The 24,236-nt window shown below is 45.4% G+C and overlaps 1 long non-coding RNA gene across 1 annotated transcript; it reads left to right on the forward strand.

The window, feature by feature from the left end:
• The first annotated feature begins 15,708 nt into the window (after positions 1 to 15,708).
• LOC131096137 (uncharacterized) lies at positions 15,709 to 17,633 on the forward strand. The gene is made up of 7 exons (XR_009115963.1): positions 15,709 to 15,745; positions 15,823 to 15,865; positions 16,974 to 17,021; positions 17,117 to 17,160; positions 17,262 to 17,305; positions 17,387 to 17,427; positions 17,509 to 17,633. It is a non-coding gene; the product is annotated as an uncharacterized LOC131096137 (long non-coding RNA).
• The last annotated feature ends 6,603 nt before the right edge of the window (positions 17,634 to 24,236 follow it).

Consider the following 24,236-nt stretch of genomic DNA (forward strand, 5'->3'; position numbering starts at 1 on the left):
GTTTTTATAGGCAATATGTTTTTTAATTTAGGTAGTGATATTTTTTAATATTTTAATAGTTTAGGTTTTTTATTTTAATGGTTTTAATTAATTTTTTTAATTTTTTCAAATAACTTTTATAGATGACATGTTATTATTTGTGCATTAACATAAAGGTAGAGCTTTGGGGACTTTTTTTAGTAATGTTTAGGGTCAGTTGTGCAGTTTTGAGTCTAGTGCGTTGGTTTGATTTAATTTTTATTGGGTGTTTGTTTTTATTAGCAGTTGTGTCATTTTCAAGGTGTGTTTGAGTTTTTTGGGGTTTTTGAGATACTGGTTTAGGAGGAAGTTTATGATGAGCATGTGCGGAGGTTTTGGGCTACTTTATAGTGGGATTTAAAATTTATTTACAGTTAGGTTTATTTGAGTTTTTATTAGGGTTCAATGACGTTGTGGGATGTTTGTTCCATTAGTAACAGAAATAGGTTTTGTTTTGCTGTGCTGCGATGGGATGGGATGGGCGTGTGCTGCGTGCCGGTGCTGACAAAGGTACAGTATTGTTGTGGCTCTGGTGTGTCGGGTTAATGAACTGACATGGGTTAATATAGAGATGAAAATAGAAATAAATATAAATTTAAAAGTAAATATAAAATTAGAGTGGTAAACATAAATATAGATAACAGATACATACATAAAACTATAATACATGGTATCTAATTGTAACATGTTATCATATAGATAAATGATAGTCTATTATATATAGATATATATACACCAAGATATATAAATATAGATTGTAAATATAAAAATATTTAAATAGAGTTAAAGTAAATTGGGGGGTTTTATTAGGGTATAGGCTGGGGTTTTTAAAAGATAGAAATAAAATATAAATTCAGATATACAAATGTATATAGAAATACAAATATCTATACATATTTAATTTAAACAAATATAAGTAAAAAATAAATATATAATACAGAAAATATATATCTATGATTATATTAGAAGGTATTCTCTCTAATATATATAATATCTATGAATAGAATAAATAAAAATATCCATATAAATATCATTATAATTTTGAAAAATAAATTTACTTCCTAAATTTTAAATCTGGTTCAAATAAAGGGGTGTCCTTGGTTTTTCTTTGGTTAGAGGCAGGAGTTTTATTTTAAATAATATAAGTAATATAGAAATGTGGATCTTAAGATAGAAATATATAATGAATATATAAAGAGAAATTGCTAAACTATGCCTATAAATTTAAATATAAAGATATGTAAGTAATATGAAGAGTTGTAGTATAGAATATAAATAACATTATATGGCAATATAAATTATAAATAGGAATCTAAATATAAAAATATGTAAATATAGTTTAAGAGAAAGGGAATGTTTTGGCTTTTATTTAAGTAGAGGCAGGGTTTTTATTTTGAATATTATAAGTGTTCCAGAAGTAAAAATCTTGACGCAGAAATATTTAATCAATATAAAAAACATGAATAAAAATATATGAAAAATATAAATACCTACTCGCATTGGATGTAATATAGAATATAAATTTATTTATAAATTGACATTGGTAAAGATAAATGCATAAGTAAGCAATAGACATTAAAATACATTAATTATATATTATATATATTATATATATATAATATATATTAATATACAATAATTTATTATATTACATTATATACACATTATATATTATATATATAAATATATATTATATAAATTAATATACATTATAAATATGAATATAAAAATTGAACATGAGGATAAAATCTATTTAAATATTGTTTAAAACAAAGGTTGGGCTTTTTTATTCTTGTGTTAGAGGCAGGGTTTTTATTTTAAATAATATGAATGTAGATATTATTGTTATATATTTCTAAATATTGAGATATACAATCAAGATATAAATATATAACCGCAAAATATAAATAAATACAAATAATAGGAAGAGATGTAATGAAGAATACAAATAACAGTATACATAAGTATACATTTTAAATGTAAATGTGAATATGAACCTGAAAAATAGAATTTAAAAAAATATTTAAGTAGAGTTTTGAAGAAAGGGGTTCTTTTTGGCTTTAATGTGGATGGAGGCAGAGGTTTTATTTTAAATAATCCAAGTGTTAGAGAAGTAAAAATAGTAACAGAAATACATACTTACTATGTAAAAATATTTATAAAAATATACAAATAAAGTTTTAAGGATATATGCAATATGGAATAGAAATGTATTTATAAAAAGAAATGTATAAATGGACAGTGTACATCAATATACATTGTAAATAGAAATGTGAATATTAATATGAAAAAATATTTTAAAAAATATTTAATTATTTTTTTAATTTTTTTTTTTTGTGTTGTGTTTTGTTTGGTTTTGTTTTGTCTTTTATCCTATTAGATTAGAGGCAGAAGTTTTTTTTCCCTCTTCCCGGTTGTTTTGGGGCATTTATTTCAGAGCAGTTTTCGGCGGGGGTCGCCCCTGTTCTTTTCTGCCGCCTTCGCTGCCGCAGCCCCGAGGCGCGCTGCGCCCCCGGCTGGGGCGGGCGGCAGTGCTGCCGCCTTGTGGGCAGACGCGGTACTGCAGGCGTGCAGCGAGAGGCGGCCAGCTTGGGAGTGGCGCGTGGGCGATGTCGCGGAGTTTTGGTTGACCTTCTCAGCATGGCGGCGAAAAGGGCGGGAAAGTGGAGGACCGGGTGGGTGTTTAACTGCACTGCCTGCACGGAATACCGACGTCATGGCGGCCCCGAGGGATTTTTCGGTGGCGTTTCATGTGTACCCGAGACATGCGGTGGGCTCAGCGGCGCGGCGGGCGGGCGTATTTTGGCGGGTTTGTGAGAGGCATCTGGGTAAACGCCTCGCTGTGCCGGGGTCCTGTCACGTCGGCTTTCCCGCCCTGAGGGAGCCGAGCCGGGCCGAATAGTTCCGAAGAGCCGAAGAGCCGAGTGTGGCCGGAAACAGCCGAGTTTCCCCGAAGACCGAGTGTGGCCGAAAAGAGCCGAGTTTCCCCGAAGAGCCCAGTGTGGCCGCAAACAGCCCAGTTTACACCAAGAGCCGATCATAGCCGACTGCAACCGATAGCCGACTGTAGCCGACTTGAGCCGCATTTAGACAATGTGCCGAATACGACCGAGTTTAGCCGAACTGAAACGAGTTTAGACCAAGAGCCGAAGCAAGCCGAATTCAGCCGAGTTTCATTCAACAGAACCGAACGACGCCGCAGCGCTCTGCATGCAGTGCGCCTGTGCAGACGGCAGGGGGCGCTGTGCCTGCAGGTCGCCCGTGCAGACGGCAGGGGGCGCTGTGCCTGCAGTGCGCCGGTGCACACGGCAGGGGGCGCTGTATAAAGTATAAAATATCAACTATCGATAAGAAGGGATAAAAGCTCTCTGTCAAGTGCAGCTGTAGAAAATTTCAGGCTCCCAGGGAATAAATCGTTTTCTTTAAATCATTTTCGTTTTGGAGTTTTTTTTACTCCCAGGTAGCCTGAAAGTTACTACTGCTGCTTTTTTATTCTAAAGCTAGAAAGGAAAACCAAGATTAGAAATGCAGGGAAAGAAAGAAAGAAAGTAAGTAAGAAAAAGAAAAAAAGGAAATAAGGAAAGGAAATGAAAGGAAGAAAGAAGGAAGGACAGGAAGGAAGGGAGGAAAGAAGGAAGACAGACAAAAAAACCCCAAAAACCAGGAGGGCAAGGAGAAACCTGGGGAAAAAAAATAAAAAGAAAAGGAAAAAGAAACCAACAAAAAACAAAGCCACAGAAAATACCTCGGGATGGGCGAGAAACACCCCCCCTCCCTGAAAAATCCAAGATGGGCAAGAAAAATCCCAGAAATACCACAAAAAAAAAAAAAAAAAAAAAAAAAAAAAAAAAAAAAAAAAAAAACAACTAAAAAAAAAAAAAACTAAAAAAAAAAAAAACCAAGGGGGGCAAGGGAAAACCAGAAAAAACACCAAGATGGGCAAGAAGAAACGAAGGGAAAAACCCAAGAAGTGCCAGAAAAAAAATATCAAGAAACAAGGCAAGAAAGGGAGGCAATAAAGGCCACAAAAAATTCAAGAAAAAACCCAAGAAATGCCTGAAAAAGGTACGAAAATGGTTCTGCCAGGTGCGATCAAGGTGAGCGGGTTCAGATTCAGGTCCAGGAGATGAACAAGTGTCAGATTAGTTTGGGGCACTGCTGTGCAATGCAGCCGTGACAGGATTTATGTTTAAATATAGTTTAAATAAATTGGGGATTGTTTGGCTTTTATTGGGGTATAGGCTGGAGATTTCATTAAAAATATAAAACTAGAAATCCAAATATATCATCTATATGTCGATATCAATAAATATTTAATATATATAAATATCAGTAAAAGAAATCTATTGTGTCAAAAGAATATACCTATTATTATATAAAAAGGTATTCTCTCCAATATACATAATATCTATAAATATAACAAATGAAAATTACAAATATAGATGTGAATAGAATTATGACAAACAAAATTATTTTTAAAATTTTAAATGTGTTTTAAATAAAGGGGTGTCTTTGCTTTTTATTTCGTTAGAGGCAGGGGTTTTAATTCTAAATAATATAAGTACTATAGAAATGTAAATCGACATACAGAAATATATAATAAATATATGGAGATACAAAGATATAATGCCAAACTATGAATAGAAATCTATGTAAGTAACATGAAGAGATGCAATATAGAATACAATTTTTATTATACAGTAAATTCTAAATATAAATGCGAATATAATTGTGAAAAATATATGATGGGGGCTCGGAGCAGCCCAGGTGTGAGCTGTAATGATGATGGGGGCTCGGAGCAGCCCAGGTGTGAGTGTGAGGATGATGAGGGCTCGGAGCAGCCCAGGTGTGAGTGTGAGGATGATGAGGGGCCGGCTCCTGCCGGGGCGAGGCTGTTTTAGGGGGAGGCTTTGCCTCAGCTCCCTTTTGCATGGAGCTGCTGAGTGGAGGGGTTTATGGGGCGCTCCCGGCGCTGTCTCATGGAAGGACTGCGAGAGCTTCCCACAGGGTCGGGGGCAACACCTGGATTCGCGCTTGGGTACGTGGAGCATCGCTTAAAGGAGGTGCCGAGGGACGAATCTTTGTGCCGGGGAGCAGCGGCCGAACAGGTGAGCCCGTGTGGGTTCGGAGCGGGGAATTTTCTCCTTCCCCTTTGCAATTTCATCTTGCCAGTCCCTCCCCGGGTCCCCAGGAACAAAAATGGAGCTTATGAAGACAAAAGGAATTAAGGAGAAGGAAGCAGCTCCTCTTCTTTTATTGTCTGCGTTTGACCTGAGGGGATCCCTCTTGACTTGTGGTTTTAAGGGTGTTGATTGCAGGAAAAGCTGCCTTTTCCAGGCTGTTAGGGGTATCCCGGGGGTGACAGGGAATCCCTGCGTTCTATTCTAAGGGGAATGGGAAAAGTATTCTTGTGGTATTCTGCGTTTGATTTGAAGGCAGCCACTCCATTTTCATCACCCTCGGGTTTAAATGGAGGGTGCAGCCCTGGTGTCCCTCCTTTTGAAGGGTTTGAATGGAGAAATCGCCCTTTCCCATCAGTCAAAGGCTTTCATTTGGGGAGCGCCCCTTCTTTTCTGCTCTCCTAGGGGGTGAAATTGGAGGGGAGAACACATTTCTTTGCCCTTGTTGAAGTGAGGTGCGCCCCGTCTGCGGTTTCGGGGTTGGCTCGCGGGAAGCCGCAGCTCCGGCAGCGTTTGCAGGGCTGCAATGGGGCTGTGCCGCTGCATTGGAGGGCGCTGCCCGTGCCCGCGGCCCGGCGCGGGACGTTCCCGCTCGGGAGCGCTGCTGGCACGGCCCGGGCAGCTGCCGGGGCGCACGGGGGATTCGGCGCGGCCGGGCCGGCCGAGGGCGGCAGTGGCGGAGCCGCGCCGGTGCGAGCCGTGCGGAGCCGAGCGGAGCCGGGCCGGGCCGGCCAAGGGCGGCAGAGGCGGCGCGGGCGCTGCTGCGCCGGCCCGGGCGGTGCCGGCCGCTCCGTCCGCTCCGGGCGCGGGGCTCGGGCGCCGCCGGTAGCCCCGGGCCCGGTGCCGGCCCCGCCGGGCAGGGGCAGCGGGCGGAGCTCCCCGGGACGGCGCCGGCCCCGCGCGCCGGAGCGGCCGCCGCAGGAGCCGCTTTCCTGCCGGGAGCCGCGCTCCGTCCGGGGCCGGCAGCGAGCGCGGGGTTCGGCCGCTCCAAGTTCGGCGGTGCCGTGGCTCGGAGGCGCTTTGGAGGCGTCGATGGCATCGCTGGGTTCGGTTTGCAGCGGGTGTCCGCTAAGGGGTACGGTGTTCTTCCTGAGCGGCACGGTTCTCGGTGCCGGTAGGGATGATAAAGGTTCGTTTCGGATTGGGTTTTGTAGTCGGATATATATTTTTTTGCCGGGGTATTATGTTTAGAAGGGCGCGCAATGTTTTTTACGGGTCGTAGCGCGAAGCAGCGGTTCGCATTTTAATTCTGTTGCGGTGGCTTTTATTAGCGTGAGTGTGTAGTGTTTGTTTTGGGGGGCTTGGGGAAGCGTCCTGTCGTTCATAGCAGCGGGTTTTTAATCTCGATAATTGCATGTGTGTTTATCGTCTTCCAGGGCTTTTATTTGTTTGGTTTATTTGATTGTAGTGTATGTTTTATGGTTCCGGGTAATTTGGGGGACATTGTTTATGGTTACGTTTGTCTTTAGTCTTTGTGTTTGTTTCTAGGTGGTATTTTTATTTTGATAGCTTGAGGCACTATGGGTTTATTCAGTTGGGAATTATTTTTTGGTTGCAGATTTAAGTTTATCTGGTTTTTGGTATTATTCTTCTTGTTGGTTTCTTTATTTTCTTTTTTTTTTGTTGTTGTTGTCTTTTAATGTATTTGAGTATTGTTTATCAGGGGTTTTTTTGGGAACGTGGGTATTTATATGGTGGGTTTTTAAAGTATTTATTTATTTGGGTAGTTAATTTCTTAGTTTTTAGTGGTTGAGATGTTTTTCCATTTTGTTAATTAGTTCAGGTTTTAAAGTTATTTTTTCCCAAGAGAGGTAGTTGTAAGGTATGACATCGGGGAAAAGCCTGTGTTGTTGCAATGTTGTTGTTGTCAAAAGTTAATTTTTCCTTCTTTCTTAGCCAGTAGTTAGCTTTTTGCTGAATTTTTGTAGTATCAGTATTTTCTTGTTTTGAAAACTGCTTCAAAATAACTTCAGTGGCTGGCCATCAGTACCTTGTTCAGATTTGCCTATTTGCTTGTAGCTGAAATGTTCACATCTTGTTTATCATTCTATTTAAGAAACTGCTGCCCAGCCAACTAATAACTGAATATCTATCTGTCTGGGACACGGGGAGAGGATTTAGGTAATGTCTTTGTTTCCAGAAAAAGTTCCAGTGTAGTTTCTAAATAGAGGAGAAGAGGGTGAAGACTCGGGGCTCTGATGCCATTGGGGCGCCCCAAGGTCCCCAGGAGAAGGAGCCCCACTGGGGTGCAGGAGCAGGTGTGTTCTCATGTAATATAGAATAAATTATAAATATAAATATGAAAATCATAAATACAAAAGTATTTTTAAATACTTAAATAAAGTGGGTTTTTAAATTTGTCAATAGGCAGTGTTTTGATTATAAAAATTATAAATACAAATAATATAAAGGTAGAAATCTAAGTATAGGAATATATCATAAATAAATAGAGATATATATATATAAATTTTAAAAACATAAGAAAAAATTAGTTGTAGCAGTAGATATGATACATAATATAAATAAATACATTTATAGAATTTTATATATATTATATATAATTATTAATACACTGCATCAAAAGAAACTATAAATATAAATGTGAATATAATTATACTAAGTATAAAAATATTTCAATATCGTTTGAAAGAAGGGGTTTTTTTTGTATTTATTTCGTTAGAGATGGGGGTTTTATTTTGCATAAAAGAAGTATAATAGAAATAAGAATTTAAATATAGAAATATACAGTCTATAGAGAAAGATATTTATAAAAACACGAACGAACGACGCCGCCTTCGGCCGAATGGAACGAGCTCAGCCGAACCAAGGCGAGACCGGCCGAACCTGACGGCCTCGAGCGAACCGAGGCCAGGCTTGCGAGGCTGCCTGAACCGAGCCGAGCTCAGCCGAACCGAGCCCGCTGCTCTCGTGCGCGCTAATTAGCGCGAGTGCGGTCACAGCCCAATGAGCTCCTGTGGCACGCCGCGCTCCCGATCGTGTCCGTGCGATGGCCGGGCCGCCCGCGGGACGCGGCAGCAGGAGAGCCCCGAGCCGGGCGAGTTTAACGTGAGGCGCCGCCGCTTGCCCGCCCTCAGGGAGCCGAGCGGAGTCGCGTCGAGCGCAGTGAGCGGCTCCGAGTTGGGCCGAAGCGAGCCGAGCCGCGCCGAAGACGCGAGTACAGCCGACAATAGCCGAGTGTAGCCGATTACAGCCGAGTTTGGCCGAGCAGCTGTGAGCCTTGAGGTGAGCGTGCATCGTTGCCGGCTTGGGATTGAGTGAAATGCGCTAAGGAAACCAGCTCTGGGGAGGGAGGCAGGGAAATCCTCTCTTAACGTTTACCAATTCTTCCGTCAAACTCATCACGGCAGGACAGCGTGAGGACTGAAAGTGTAAGAAGATATGGAGGGAAACAGAATCTGGCAGGAGCATCAAACGAACGAATTTTGCTTTTTGCTTGGATGTAAACTCAGAAGTTGTAAGGAATTTGGGAATGAGAAAGGACATTTCAGAAGTAGAAGAAGTTGTTGTTACAGTCCTGGCAAAATCTTTTGTTCTAGCTTATAAAAGAAGTTAGTTTAAATTTAAAAAAAAAAAAAAAAAAGTGGTTTTTTTTTTCTTCACTATTATATTCATTGGTGGTATATGGTGTGTTTTATTTCTTGGTATTATTAACTCTGTGTAAATTGTTTTTTGAGTGAAGCTAACTCTCTGGATGGGTTGGTTTCTATTTGAGGTAGGATTAATTTCAATAGGTTTCTTTCATAGACTTCTGATAGGTATTACTGGGATTTTGGTTTTGTTTACTGTATGTATAAACCTAGAGCTTTGGTAGGGCCAGCTGGGCTGCTGGAGTTTTGAGTGTGAATTTATTAGATGGCTTTTGTTAAATACAGAATAATTATATAAGGTAACAGCAAATTACTCAATTACCCAATTTATCCAGCTATGTAACCTTACCACAAAGTTTTATATCTTGCCAGTTTTCTGTTCTTCTGCTCCAAGTAGTTGTTGCGAAAAAGAAAGTACTGCTATTTTTCTGAAGAACTTGCTTCTATGACAAGCCCTTTACTGCTCTTGAATGTGAGTCAGAGCTAAACAGCTGCAGCTGCTCTGAGGGCTTGGTGGGATTCGCCCCCTCCCTTTTCCTGGGTGCCATGGGAACGAGAGGCGGGCACAATCAGGGGTATATTAACCCCAGCCGTGGCTGAGGGGCTTCATTCCCTCTCGGGGATGTGCTGGGGTAAGAGCTCTCCTCCCATGTCAGGGAAGAGGCTCTTTCAGCTCGTCTCAGCTTGTTTTCAGCAGGTGTTTCTGGCCATCTAAAGCACAGAGGCTTGGAAGATTCTGTGAAGAAAACAGCATAGAACACAGGGAATATTTAGGTTTGTAATTTTGGGTTTTGTGTCTAGGGGTGCTAAGGTGCCTTTGTAATTTTTGGTTTTGCTCTGTATTTTTTTTTTTTTAATGGAGGAGTGAGACTTCTGAAATACCAAGCTGTGTAAGCACAACAAATTTTCAGCAGATTTATGATGTCTTCAGAGGGATCTGCCCCGTGTCAAGGATGATGTTTGAGATGGAGGCTTCAGGTGAGTTGAGGATTGTGACTGGGAGAGGGAGGGTGATCAGGTATCCAGTTAGGAGTTCTTGGGAGGGGGTTTGCAGGCAGCAGGGTGAGAAAGGGTGTTGATTTGTTTATTTGAGGCCCCCCCACACAAGGCTGTTCAGAAGCCTAGCAGAGGCATTCCCGTGTCTTGCAGCACACAAGGTCATCCACTGCACTCACAGCAATGCCATTTAACTTTGCCTTTCTCTTACCCAGGTAGCACCCCTAATGAAGGCCACAGCCTTGGAATCAGGATGAAGCTGGAGCCTGAGGGAGCCAGGCACACTCAGGAAAGGGCAAATAGCTGCCTTGCAGGGATTTGGCCCGCATAACTCTGGACTCACACTTTGGTTTTGGTTTTCTTTATTGTAGCTGACCAAGAGGCTCATAGGCGCTCACGAGGCCCTCGGAGGCAGACTCATTTCAGGTGCAACGTGGATGCACATCACCGATCATCCAAAAGATAAGTTGGGGGCCACGGCCTGGAGATGAGAGAATAGTGGGTTGGGAGTTCTTGGGACAGATTTAGAAATTAGCAAAGGGAAAAGCATTCTTCTCCAAGGGGCTCTTAGGACAGCTAAAGGGAGAGGCTCTACTTTTGATGGCAGCTTTCAGGCGGGCAGTGCAGAACAGCTCCGGTGTGTGTCGTGTTGTCCGGTGTGCCGTGTTCCCTAGTGTGTCTTTGGGGTCCCTTTTGCCTTCTCCCCTCGAGGCCCTCACCGCAAGCATGATGTGTCGTGTTTCATGTCCCCCTGTTTGTCACGTTCTGTGTCACGGGTGTCTGCGGGTATTTGTGCTGGAGCTGTTCTGCCCTGCCGCATGGCCTGCTGCAATAGGAGAAGCCTGCGGAGTTGAGCCCACGTACACCCCGCATTACAAATTTCTAGATGCTATTCCTAGATTGACATGAGGTGTTTCCAGTTTGAGAGTTATCCTGGAGGTGTTTGACATATGTTCTAACTTTCTTTCAGGTGTGGATACATTGCATCCATGGCAGAGGGTCACGGTTAGGAGGTGCTGGGCATTCCTAGGAGCGCGGTGAGTAGCAGAGTGGTGGGGTTTTGGTCGATGCGGTGCCAAGGTCAGGCACTGATGTTTGGTTCTCTTTAATCTAGCTGTCTGAGAGACACCAGCCCGGTGCCAGCAGGACCTTCCCAGCTGACGAGGTGGCCTTTCTTTGCACCTGAGACGCACTGGCATCCCCAGATGTCTGAGAGATAAGTAGAGGGCTGTGACCCACAGAGGGGATGAAGGCATGGTGCTGGTTTGGGAATTACTGGGAGGGGTTTTTGAGTCCAGTTTGGAGGTGGGGGGTGTTCATGAAGTGGCCCCTTAGGCCCCATAAAAGCCACGTCTCACTTTTGATCCCAGTGCTGAGGTGTGCAGGGCAGAGCAGTCCCGGTGTGTCTCGTGTCACTTGTCTGTTGTGCATTATGTGTTGTTTGTGTATCCCATGTCTTTTACCTTAGGGGGGCCTGTCAGAAACCTTGGCATCCTTGTTAGCATCTGTGATCACTGCATTCCCTGGCCTGGCAGCCCGGCCACAGAACTTTTGACTGGGGAGCTCAGACAGGCATCAGACTCTCTTCTCTCTTTAGAAGCATCCAGTCAGGTGTCTTGTCAGGTCTTGTTCTGAGCTGTCCGGACAGCTATGCCCCACCTGGATCCATTATGGTGGATTAGGACTTGTAAGAATGTGAGGGCAGGCAGAGGATTCTGAGCATAGGATTCCTGGGCATCGATCTTTGCTGTTCTTGAATAAATCCTTCAGTTAGCATCTTCATCCTCCAGGGTTCTCTGAGCCTCATCAGCTGACCGTCAGTTTGAACTCAGTCATCTCCCTTTGCATTCTCTCAGTCCTTGCAGCCATTTTCCTTGCCAAGAGATTTCTGTTCCTGTTGTGTCCCCGTTGTCTGTCCTGTCCTGTCCTGCCTGTCCTGTGTCACGGGTGTCAGCACACGTATGTGCCGGAGCTGCTCTGCCCTGCCGCATAGCCTGGTGCGATAGGAGAGGGCCCGGGGACTTGGAATGTGTGATGTGGGGTGTAGTTGGACTCTAGGTGGAATTTGTAGATGGACGCAGGATATCTGGAGCTCCTCAGTTATCCTGCAACAGTTTGACTCTTGTCCTACCTTTTCTTTCAGATTGAGATGGATTAAATCTGTGCCAGAGGGCCCCATCCTGGGTGAGGGGATTGCCCCGAGCAGGTGAGGCCCCATTTGTCTCTGCAGCAGAAGTGTGTATGGTGACTGTGTTACAGCACTGTTCTTTGTCTTTGTTTTTAGGAAATAAATCTGGATACCAGCAGCCTAGGTGAGCAGCGGAGAGAAGTGGTTGTTATTGCTCGGCTTTCAAGCACAACAATTTTCCAGCAGATTGATCATGTCGCAAGAGAGATCTGCCCCGTGTCAAGGATGATGTTTGAGATTGAGGCTTCAGGTGAGTTGAGGATTGTGACTGGGAGAGGGAGGGTGATCAGGTATCCAGTTAGGAGTTCTTGGGAGGGGGTTTGCAGGCAGCAGGGTGAGAAAGGGTGTTTATTTGTTGATTTGAGGCCCCCCCACACACAAGGCTGTTCAGAAGCCTAGCAGAGGCATTCCCGTGTCTTGCAGCACACAAGGTCATCCACTGCACTCACAGCAATGCCATTTAACTTTGCCTTTCTCTTACCCTAATGAAGGCCACAGCCTTGGAATCAGGATGAAGCTGGAGCCTGAGGGAGCCAGGCACACTCAGGAAAGGGCAAGTAGCTGCCTTGCAGGGATTTGGCCCGCATAACTCTGGACTCACACTTTGGTTTTGGTTTTCTTTATTGTAGCTGACCAAGAGGCTCATAGGCGCTCACGAGGCCCTCGGAGGCAGAGTCATTTCAGGTGCAACGTGGATCCACATGACCGATCATCCAAAAGATAAGTTGGGGGCCACGGCCTGGAGATGAGAGAATAGTGGGTTGGGAGTTCTTGGGGCAGATTTAAACATGAGCAGAGGGAAAAGCTTTCTTCTCCAAGGGGCTCTTAGTACAGCTAAAGGGAGAGTCTCTACTTTTGATGGCAGCTTTCAGGCGGGCAGTGCAGATCAGCTCCGGTGTGCGTCGTGTTGTCCGGTGTGCTGTGTTCCCTAGTGTGTCTTTGGGGTCCCTTTTGCCCTCTTCCCTCGAGGCCCTCACCACAAGCATGATGTGTCGTGTTTCATGTCCCCCTGTTTGTCACGTTCTGTGTCACGGGTGTCTGCAGGTATTTGTGCCGGAGCTGTTCTGCCCTGCTGCATGGCCTGCTGCAATAGGAGAAGCCTGTGGAGTTGAGCCCAAGTACTCCTCGCATTACAAATTTCTAGATGCTATTCCTAGATTGACATAAGGTGTTTCCAGTTTGAGAGTTATCCTGGAGGTGTTTGACATATGTTCTAACTTTCTTTCAGGTGCAGATGCATTCCATGTGTGGCAGAGGGTCAGGGTTAGGAGGTGCCGGGCCTTCTTAGGAGCGCGGTGAGTAGCAGAGTGGTGGGGTTTTGGCCGATGCCGTTCCAAGGTCAGGCACTGATGTTTGGTTCTCTTTAATCTAGCTGTCTGAGAGACACCGGCCCGGTGCCAGCAGGACCTTCCCAGCTGACGAGGTGGCCTTTCTTTGCACCTGACAGGGACCGGCATCCCCAGATGTTCTGAGAGATAAGTAGAGGGCTGTGACCCACAGAGGGGATGAAGGCATGGTGCTGGTTTGGGAATGACCGGGAGGGGTTTTTGAGTCCAATTTGGAGGTGGGGGGTGTTCATGAAGTGGCCCCTTAGGCCCCATAAAAGCCACGTCTCACTTTTGATCCCAGTGCTGAGGAGCGCAGGGCAGAGCAGTCTCGGTGTGTCTCATGTCACTTGTCTGTTGTGCATTATGTGTTGTTTGTGTATCCCATGTCTTTTACCTTAGGGGGGCCTGTCAGAAACCTTGGCATCCTTGTTAGCATCTGTGATCACTGCATTCCCTGGCCTGGCAGCCCGGCCACAGAACTTTTGACTGGGGAGCTCAGACAGGCATCAGACTCTCTTCTCTCTTTGGAAGCATCCAGTCAGGTGTCTTGTCAGGTCTTGTTCTGAGCTGTCTGGACAGCTATGCCCCACCTGGATCCATTATGGTGGATTAGGACTTGTAAGAATGTGAGGGCAGGCAGAGGATTCTGAGCATAGGATTCCTAGGCATCGGTCTTTGCTGTTCTTGAATAAATCCTTCAGTTAGCATCTTCTTCCTCCAGGGTTCTCTGAGCCTCATGAGCTGACCGTCAGTTTGAACTCAGTCATCTCCCTTTGCATTCTCTCAGTTCTTGCAGCCATTTTCCTTGCCAAGAGATTTCTGTTCCTGTTGTGTCCCCGTTTTCTGTCCTGTCCTGTCCTGTCTGTCCGGTTTCACGGGTGTCTGCACACATTTGTGCTGGGGCTGCTCTGCCCTGCCGCATAGCCTGGTGCGATAGGAGAGGGCCCGGGGACTTGGAATGTGTGATGTGGGGTGTAGTTGTACTCTAGGTGGAATTTGTAGATGGACACAGGATATCTGGAGCTCCTCAGTTATCCTGCAACAGTTTGACTCTTGTCCTAACTTTTCTTTCAGATTGAGATGGATTAAATCTGTGCCAGAGGGCCCCATCCCGGGTGAGGGGATTGCCCCGAGCAGGTGAGGCCCCATTTGTCTCTGCAGCAGAAGTGTGTATGGTGACTGTGTTACAGCACTGTTCTTTGTCTTTCTTTTTAGGAAATAAATCTGGATACCAGCAGCCTAGGTGAGCAGCGGAGAGAAGTGGTTGTTATTGCTCAGCTCTCAAGAACAACAATTTTCCAGCAGACTGATCATGTCGCAAGAGAGATCTGCCCTGTGTCAAGGATGATGTTTGAGATTGAGGCTTCAGGTGAGTTGAGGATTGTGACTGGGAGAGGGAGGGTGATCAGGTATCCAGTTAGGAGTTCTTGGGAGGGGGTTTGCAGGCAGCAGGGTGAGAAAGGGTGTTGATTTGTTTATTTGAGGGCCCCCCCACACACAAGGCTGTTCAGAAGCCTAGCAGAGGCATTCCCATGTCTTACAGCACACAAGGTCATCCACTGCACTCACAGCAATGCCATTTAACTTTGCCTTTCTCTTACCCAGGTAGCACCCCTAATGAAGGCCACAGCCTTGGAATCAGGATGAAGCTGGAGCCTGAGGGAGCCAGGCACACTCAGGAAAGGGCCAGTAACTGCCTTGCAGGGATTTGGCCCACATAACTCTGGACTCACACTTTGGTTTTGGTTTTCTTTATTGTAGCTGACCAAGAGGCTCATAGGCGCTCACGAGGCCCTCGGAGGCAGACTCATTTCAGGTGCAACGTGGATCCACATCGCCGATCATCCAAAAGATAAGTTGGGGGCCACGGCCTGGAGATGAGAGAATAGTGGGTTGGGAGTTCTTGGGATAGATTTAGAAATGAGCAGAGGGAAAGGCAATGTTGTCCAAGGGCCTCTTAGGACAGCTAAAGGGAGAGGCTCTACTTTTGATGGCAGCTTTCAGGCGGGCAGTGCAGAACAGCTCCGGTGTGCGTCATGTTGTCCGGTGTGCTGTGTTCCCTAGTGTGTCTTTGGGGTCCCTTTTGCCCTCTTCCCTCGAGGCCCTCACTACAAGCATGATGTGTCGTGTTTCATGTCCCCCTGTTTGTCATGTTCTGTGTCACGGGTGTCTGCAGGTATTTGTGCTGGAGCTGTTCTGCCCTGCCGCATGGCCTGCTGCAATAGGAGAAGCCTGCGGAGTTGAGCCCAAGTATACCCCGCATTACAAATTTCTAGATGCTATTCCTAGATTGACATAAGGTGTTTCCAGTTTGAGAGTTATCCTGGAGGTGTTTGACATATGTTCTAACTTTCTTTCAGGTGTGGATGCATTGCATCCATGGCAGAGGGTCACGGTTAGGAGGTGCTGGGCATTCCTAGGAGCGCGGTGAGTAGCAGAGTGGTGGGGTTTTGGTCAATGTGGTGCCAAGATCAAGCACTGATATTTGCTTTTCTTTACTACAGCTGTCTGAGAGACACCAGCCTGGTGCTAGCAGGACCTTCCAAGGTGAGTAGGTGGCCTTTCTTTGCACCTGAGACCGGCATACCCTGATGTCTGAGAGATAAGCAGATTGCTGTAACCCACAGAGGTGATGAACGTGGGGTGGTGGGTCAGGACTCCTCGAGTTTGGGGTCTGAGTTGGCTCTGGCAATGAGGGTAGCCAAGATGTGGCCCCTTAGGCCCCATAAAAGCAAAGTCTCCCTTTTGATCACAGTGCTGAGGTGCGCAGCAGGGCAGAGCAGTCCCGGTGTGTCTCGTGTCACTTGTCTTTTGTGTATTGTGTGTTGTCTGGATATCTCATGTCTCTTATCTTAGCCCTGTGAGGGGCCTCTCAGAAACCTTTCCTAGCATCCGTGATCTCAGCGTTCCTTGCCCTGGCACCCATGCCATAGAGCTTTTGACTGGGGAGCTCACACAGGCATCAGAAATGCATCTCTTTTTAGAAGCATCCCGTCAGATGTCTTGTCAGGTCTTGTTCTGAGCTGTATGGACAGCCATGCTGCGCAATGATCCATTATAGCAGATTAGGACTTGTAAGGATGTGAGGTTAGGGAGAGGATTCTGACTGTAGGATTCTTGGGCATCCATCTTTGCAGTTTTTGGAATAAATCATTCAGTTACCATCTTCTTCCTCCAGGGTTCTCTGAGCCTCATCAGCTCACCATTAGCTTCAACTCTTCTTCTTTTGCGTTCTCTAGTCCTTGCAGCCATTTTCCTTGCTAAGAGATTTTTTTTCCTGTTTTGTCCCCATTGTTTATCATGTCTTGTCTGTCCTGTGTCACGGGTGTCTGCTCACATTTTTGCTGGAGCTGCTGCTCTGCCCTGCCGCATAGCCTGGTGCAATAAGAGACGTCCTGGGGACTTGGAATTCGTAATGGGGGGTGTAGTTGGACTCTGGATGGGATTTGTAGATGGACACAGGATATCTGGAGCCCATAAGTTATCCTGTGGCCCTTTGACTTTCATCCTAACTTTCTTTTAGTGGCAGAAGGATAAATCCAGGGCAGAACCACCCATTCCGGGTGAGGGGATTCCCCCATGAAGGTCAGTCACTGTTTGTCTCTGCAGAGGAAGCCTAAATGGTGACTGCTACAGCTCTGCTCTTTGTCTTTAGTTTTAGGAAGTCAAGGCAGAGAGCAGCTGTCAAGGCTGAGTGGGCAAGGTGAGCATTGAGTAGCTTACCGAAGCAGTTGTTATTGCTGAGGTCTCAGTTTCTGGTGCAGCTCTAAGTATGTATTATTCCTCTTTTTATTTTAGATGGACTGCTTGCCATCTACCCTAGCCCAGCATGCCCATGCCAGGTGGGTTCAAGCTTAAGGTATCAGTGTGGCATACTTGTCAGGGTTGGGAGGTTGTGTTTTCACAGTATCTCAGTATGCTTTTCAGCTTTGTTTCTTTGCAGGTGCTGTCGCTGCCCTAGTCATGCCGGGGAAGAGAGGAGGGCAGGTGACTCGGGGTTTAGGCAGGCTGATTCCTAGGTGAGCGTTATGCAGCAGCGTGCTAAGTGTGTACATTTTCTTTTTGCAGGTATCTTCCGGGCGGCCTCTGGAGTCAAACCAAGACTTGAGGTGAGCAGGGGCAGGGGTGCGGAGGAGTCCTGGGGATTACTGTTTTTGAGGGCAATAGTCACCTTCTCTGTTTTGCCTTAGGTACCCTGGGGAGGCTTGTAGCCACAGCTTGGAAGCGGCAGCACCGAAGCACACAGATTGAGAACATCTCAACGTGCACGTCCGACCGAGGATGGATTTTGTCCACTTGTCTTCCAAAAGCTAAGTGTTGGGGCCAGTGGTTGGGAGAAGGGGAAAAGCCTTTACTATCACAGGAGGCAATCTGATGTCAGCTTAGCAGAGAGGTCTGTAGTGGGACGGGCTGTCTGGAAGTAAAGGGAGAGGGTTTCTCCTCAGCCTCACCAGAGCCTTTGCCGGGCAGGGCAGTTCCTACCCATCTCCACATTCTTGTGAACTTTGCGTCATCTGCCTTCCTCGACTTGATGTCGTCATGGCTCTTTCCCCCGAGGAGCTCGCCTTCAGGTCCGGAGCTGTAGCCGCAGTCACCTGGCAGTCCGCTTCCTTCTCTAGGCTTGCTGAGCCTCTCGAGCATCCTCCTAACTGCTTTGGCCCTAACTTCCTTTAATGAGTTACATTTCATCATCACGTGCTGCTGTCATAGGGCTTCCTTTCCCTTGGCCTCATCGGCCTCTGGCTCGTCTTGTGCTAGGACTCTCGGGTCCCTAAAGGGAAAGTGCCAAGCAGTTGCAACTTGTCTCTGTGTTAGGTCGTATGTGTCTGTTATGGTGTCTGTGTTATGTAGTGTGTGTCCATTGTCTTCCACGTCATAGGCCTTTGTTACATCTCGATGCTTTATTGGCTCTCTTCTGTGCCATATAGCCTGTGTTCTACTCACATTCCTTTCCGGATATCCCTTATTCCAGCATCTTTACATTTTTACTCTTTGAGACAGGAATGTCTCACAGGGACAAGATGTTCTCATCCATCTTCCTTCTTACTATCAGCTTTGGTAGTGCATTTTTTTTCCATTTTCTTGGACTTCTAGAGGGAGCATCTTACACCCTCCTCACGTGACTGCAGTAGTTCTATAAGTTGCATCTTCTCAAAGGGTATAAGTAATCTTCCAGAGAGTTATGTTAAGTTGTGGTTTATATTGTATGTACCTATGCTGGCTTATACTGTATGTACTTATAAGGCGATGCACTTACATACAGTATATTGTCTGTGCTTACTCTGTATGTAAGCATGTCGCCTTCTATTGTCTGTACTTACACTCTATGTACACTTGCACTGTATGCGTCAGCTTATATTGTGCGTACTTACACTGTACCACTTAGGAATGGAGCTGCCCGGCCCTGGACTGTAGTCACAGTTAGGTAGAACAGTTATATCAACTTTACTGTTCATCTGTCTTTTGTGGGATTTTGAGTAGAAAATACATCCATGCACAGTGGGGACAAGTCCTAGCTGTCAGCCACTTGTTGACCCTTCCTGTCGTCTCACAGGTCCCTGAGGCTGCTGATTTCCCCAGGATCTGCCATTTACCTCAAGGAGCAGCAGCCAGAAGATGTGTCAAAGCACCTTCTTCAGCATCTCCGGTAAGGGCCACAGCGAGCGTGTAAGTGGAAGGAGTGGGTGAGTGTGTGTTAGAACACGTGGCTGTGTCTGTCTGCTTGTCTCTGCGTGTGTGAGCGCATGATGACTGGATTTAACGTTGTGTATATGACTTTTGCTTTTCAGGTTTTGCAACTCACTGTTAAATTGAGAATAAAAAATCCCCAGCCGCCTTCATCCCGGCTGTGGGTTTTTTTTTTTTTTGGTCCCGGCCGAGTAAAAACCCAGAAAAATACCCCAAGATAGGCTAGAAAAGACCCAAAAAACCCAAGATGGGCAAGAGCAAACCCAGGAAACAAAGCTAAAAAGCCCCAAGATGGGCAAGAAAACCCAGGAAAAAAAAACAAACCAAGATGGACCAGAAAAAACCCAGAAAAATAAAACAGGGGTAAAAACCGGAAAAAACCCCAAGACGGGCAAGAAAAACCCAGATAAAACCAAGAAAAAAACCTCAAGATGGGCAGGAACGAAACCTCCAAAACAAAAAAAATCAAGATGGGCAAGGAGAAGATCGACAAAAAACACATTAAAAAACTCAAGAGGGGCGAGAATAAACCCGGAAAAAACCCCCCAGGACTGGCAAGAAAAAACTCCAAGATGGGCAAGAAAAACCTGTCGCAAATTGTGTCGTAAAGCGCGACTGTCGTAAAAGGTGCCGTAAAGCGCGAATGTCGTAAAAGGCGTCGTAAAGCGCGACTGTCGTAAAGACGGCCGTAAAGCGCGAATGTCGTAAAAGGCGTCGTAAAGCGCAACTGTCGTAAAGACGGTCGTAAAGCGCGACTGTCGTAAAGACGGCCGTAAAGCGCGACTGTCGTAAAAGGTGCCGTAAAGCGAGACTGTCGTAAAAAGGTGCCGTAAAGCGCGACTGTCGTAAAGACGGCCGTAAAGCGCGACTGTCGTAAAAGGTGCCGTGAAGCGCGACTGTCGTAAAGCGCGACTGTCGTAAAAGGTGCCGTAAAGCGCGACTGTCGTAAAGACGGTCGTAAAGCGCGACTGTCGTAAAGACGGCCGTAAAGCGCGACTGTCGTAAAAGGTGCCGTAAAGCGCGACTGTCGTAAAAAAGCTGCCGTAAAGCGCGACTGTCGTAAAAGGTGCCGGAAAGCGCGACTGTCGTAAAGACGGCCGTAAAGCGCGACTGTCGTAAAGGGTGCCGTAAAGCGCGACTGTCGTAAAAGGTGCCGTAAAGCGCGACTGTCGTAAAGACGGCCGTAAAGCGCGACTGTCGTAAAAGGTGCCGTAAAGCGCGACTGTCGTAAAGACGGCCGTAAAGCGCGACTGTCGTAAAAGGTGCCGTAAAGCGCGACTGTCGTAAAAAAGCTGCCGTAAAGCGCGACTGTCGTAAAAGGTGCCGGAAAGCGCGACTGTCGTAAAGACGGCCGTAAAGCGCGACTGTCGTAAAGGGTGCCGTAAAGCGCAACTGTCGTAAAAGGTGCCGTAAAGCGCGACTGTCGTAAAGACGGCCGTAAAGCGCGACTGTCGTAAAAGGTGCCGTAAAGCGCGACTGTCGTAAAGACGGCCGTAAAGCGCGACTGTCGTAAAGACGGCCGTAAAGCGCGACTGTCGTAAAAGGTGTCGTAAAGCGCGACTGTCGTAAAAGGTGCCGTAAAGCGCGACTGTCGTAAAGACGGCCGTAAAGCGCGACTGTCGTAAAGACGACCGTAAAGCGCGACTGTCGTAAAGGCGGTCGTAAAACGCGACTGTCGTAAAAGGTGTCGTAAAGCGCGACTGTCGTAAAGACGGCCGTAAAGCGCGACTGTCGTAAAAGGTGTCGTAAAGCGCGACTGTCGTAAAAGGTGCCGTAAAGCGCGACTGTCGTAAAGACGGCCGTAAAGCGCGACTGTCGTAAAAGGTGTCGTAAAGCGCGACTGTCGTAAAGACGGCCGTAAAGCGCGACTGTCGTAAAAGGTGCCGTAAAGCGCGACTGTCGTAAAGACGGCCGTAAAGCGCGACTGTCGTAAAAGGTGTCGTAAAGCGCGACTGTCGTAAAAGGTGCCGTAAAGCGCGACTGTCGTAAAGACGGCCGTAAAGCGCGACTGTCGTAAAGACGGTCGTAAAGCGCGACTGTCGTAAAGACGGCCGTAAAGCGCGACTGTCGTAAAAGGTGCCGTAAAGCGCGACTGTCGTAAAAGGTGTCGTAAAGCGCGACTGTCGTAAAATGTGCCGTGAAGCGCGACTGTCGTAAAAGGTGCCGTAAAGCGCGACTGTCGTAAAGGCGGCCGTAAAACGCGACTGTCGTAAAAGGTGCCGTAAAGCGCGACTGTCGTAAAGACGGCCGTAAAGCGCGACTGTCGTAAAAGGTGCCGTGAAGCGCGACTCTCCATCTGTAAATTAGTTTGGCTTGCAGCTTCCACTGTCCATAACATGTTCACTGTTCATGATTTTAACTTCAGACAGGGAACTGATTTTCAGGCAAAAATGGATGGTTTAACACATAGCTCTAGATATAACTCTATATATATATAATTATATATATTATTTAATAATTATATATAAAATATAAAATATATAATTTTATATAGTAATTGATATATATGAAGTATATATACTATATAACATCTATTTCTATGTATACTATATATTCCTATACATATTTTCAACTGCTTCTCAGATGAAAATGATTCAAGAACACTCCTCATTCCAGACCAGTGACAAAATTGGATTTTCAGCAGAACAAAACACATGTGAGCTCTCAGGTGTGGAGCTCCTGAGTCCTCAGCTGATTTCAGTGCTGCCTTCTGTCTAATCCCAGCCTGTGTTGGCAACCTGCCTTCCCATTTCAGCAGAAATTCAGAGAGCTGAGCTGGAATGACTGGGCACAGCACAGTGGCTGGAGCTCATCAGCCTGTTCCATACAGAAACCAGCTCTAGCAGAGTTATTCTGCTTCTGTGGTGTGCTCAGCTGGGCTGAAGTGAATCAGTCTGTTTGAATGGATTGCCTGGGAGCATCATGCAGTAATAGTCTCAAAGTGCATTGTCACCATATCCTTACCTGCTCAAGGAAAATTCCCTGCAGCTTTGAGTGCTAAGAACATGGAGTGCATGGAGGAATGGTTTCCTTCAGGCTCTCTGGTTTCCCAATATGTTTTTGGTGGTGACTGGTTCATGGAGAGGATGAGAAACAAGTATGATGTTCTGTAGAAGAAGGTTTATTAGTTCTGTTGGTCTCTGACTATATTTCTGTTATTAAGCTGTTTTAGTTAGTAATTGGACAGGTCACCTGAGAATAGGAGTGGGAGTTGTTATAACTCCTCTAGGTGAGGCTGTAGCATGTTTCTTCAATCCGTGGCATAGAGAGGAGTCAATACCATGTTATTTAATGGAGGCTGAAGAGTGTTTGTGCTCCTAAAATATTTGAGACAAGGAAGATCCTATCCATAGTGATTTGATAAAGGACAGGGATCCTGCCCTTTCTGTCTGTCAGTGCTGACTCACATGTGTTTGTTATTTGCACCATACCACTGCCTGTGTGGCTCTTAAGACCCCCTTAGGCATCCAGACACAGTCTGTATCTCAAACAGCCTAAAAATTCAATGATGGGATGAATTCTTTTGGAGAATATTTTTCTCTTATTAGGTTCCTATCTCAAGTGAACAAACTGCTTGATTTACAGCATTGTTGTTTGAGAGGTTCCCTTTTGTAGCTGAAGATTTGTGTAATTGCTACTTTGCAGCAAATAAAAAAAATTTCTCTGGTTCCAATTGCAATTTGACTATTTCTGCTGTGTAGAGCCCATTATCAGAGCCTTGATGAGGCGCAGCACAGATTTGGATGAAAATGATGAGATTTGGATGAAATGGCCCCCCATCAGGGCAGGCTACAAAGATCCTCCTCTTTGAGGTATTGGCCCTTTTGATGCATAAAATGCATGAAAATTTGCTTGAAAAGTGCAAGTTGATGAGTAAAAGAATTCACAGTAATTGTAGTGAAATGAAAAAAGAAAACAAGGCAAAAGCATTGGAAAGAATATGTTTAATTGCATGTAATTACTTGATGTGGGTTTCAGTCAGGGAAAAAAGGAGAAAGGAACATGCTAAATAGCGCTGGTGTGGCAATTACTCTTTGAGGGTTTTCTCAAATGACTGAACTTTGTGTATTATTAAAAAAAATAAAGATACAGCAACAACAGAAAAAAAAAAAAAAAAACCCAACCAGGAAAACCACACACACTACTTTATGTCATAAGAACTTTGCTGTATCAGTCAAAATGCTCTGCCACGTCTTTCACCTCATGATTTTTGCATGTGTAGACAAAATGAACTTTGTTTCCTGGTAATGCTGTGTCAACATGCTAGGTGGGATGCAAGTTTAATAGTTTTAACTATCAGGGTGTGAGTAAAACATTGCCTGGGTTATCTGATAGCCTAAGCACTTTGAGATGGAGCTTCTCAGTTGAACAATTTTTTGACATACCAGGTTTGCTGACAAACAAATCTGAACAAGTTGCAGTCTGGTGAAATAAAAATACAAGAGAAGCAGAAATAGAGGTCCAATAGAGGTGGGACAAGGTTCCTAGCACTAATTCAAATGGTTTTGTCTCTAAACAAGTAATCAGACTGTGGTGGTGTTTGAGGGTCCCCAGGACAAGGGAAGAAATGACATCTGATAATGCCTCATCTTCCCTGAGGAGGCTTCCAGTAAGGAAAGGACAGATGTGGAAGTCTGGGGCTTCCCTTCTGGGAAATTGAAAATCGAGGAAGAAAACTAGATAGGGACAAAGAAAACTGATGCTATCCTTCTGATAACAGAACTGAACTCATAAATGAATTTAGGACTGGTCCTCAGCATCTTTTAGGATTCTGTCAATGCACCTGTGACTGAGACTGGCAGTGATTGCTGTGCTGGGCAAGAAAACTGGAAGTGAATTCCAAAATGTTGAGGAACCAATCCAAGACTTTTTAACATGTGAATACAGGAGGTATTTCCCTTCTCTATCAGAATAGTTTCTTTGACTATACTTATTAGAGTTTTCCCAGGTACAAAAATACAACTTCATTTCAATGTGAAGGATTTGTCAAGGTCCAGCTGTATTTTGCTTGGAAAAAAATTCTGCCTGCTATATCTGCACCAGAACAGGCTTATTGGTGGAATTCTCTTCTGCAGATGTGGCAATTTGGGGGGGGGGGGGGGGGGGGGGCTGTTTTTGGTCCTAATCTGGATTATTTCTTCTGGTTTTTGTGATAACTTTCACAGATAGGCAGGTAACTGGTAGTATTCTCCCAGTCTAAGTAGGTTTCTAGGAAAATGGAGTAGTAATT

The sequence above is a fragment of the Melospiza georgiana genome, chromosome Z (assembly GCF_028018845.1).
Source record: "Melospiza georgiana isolate bMelGeo1 chromosome Z, bMelGeo1.pri, whole genome shotgun sequence".
Lineage (NCBI taxonomy): Eukaryota > Metazoa > Chordata > Aves > Passeriformes > Passerellidae > Melospiza > Melospiza georgiana.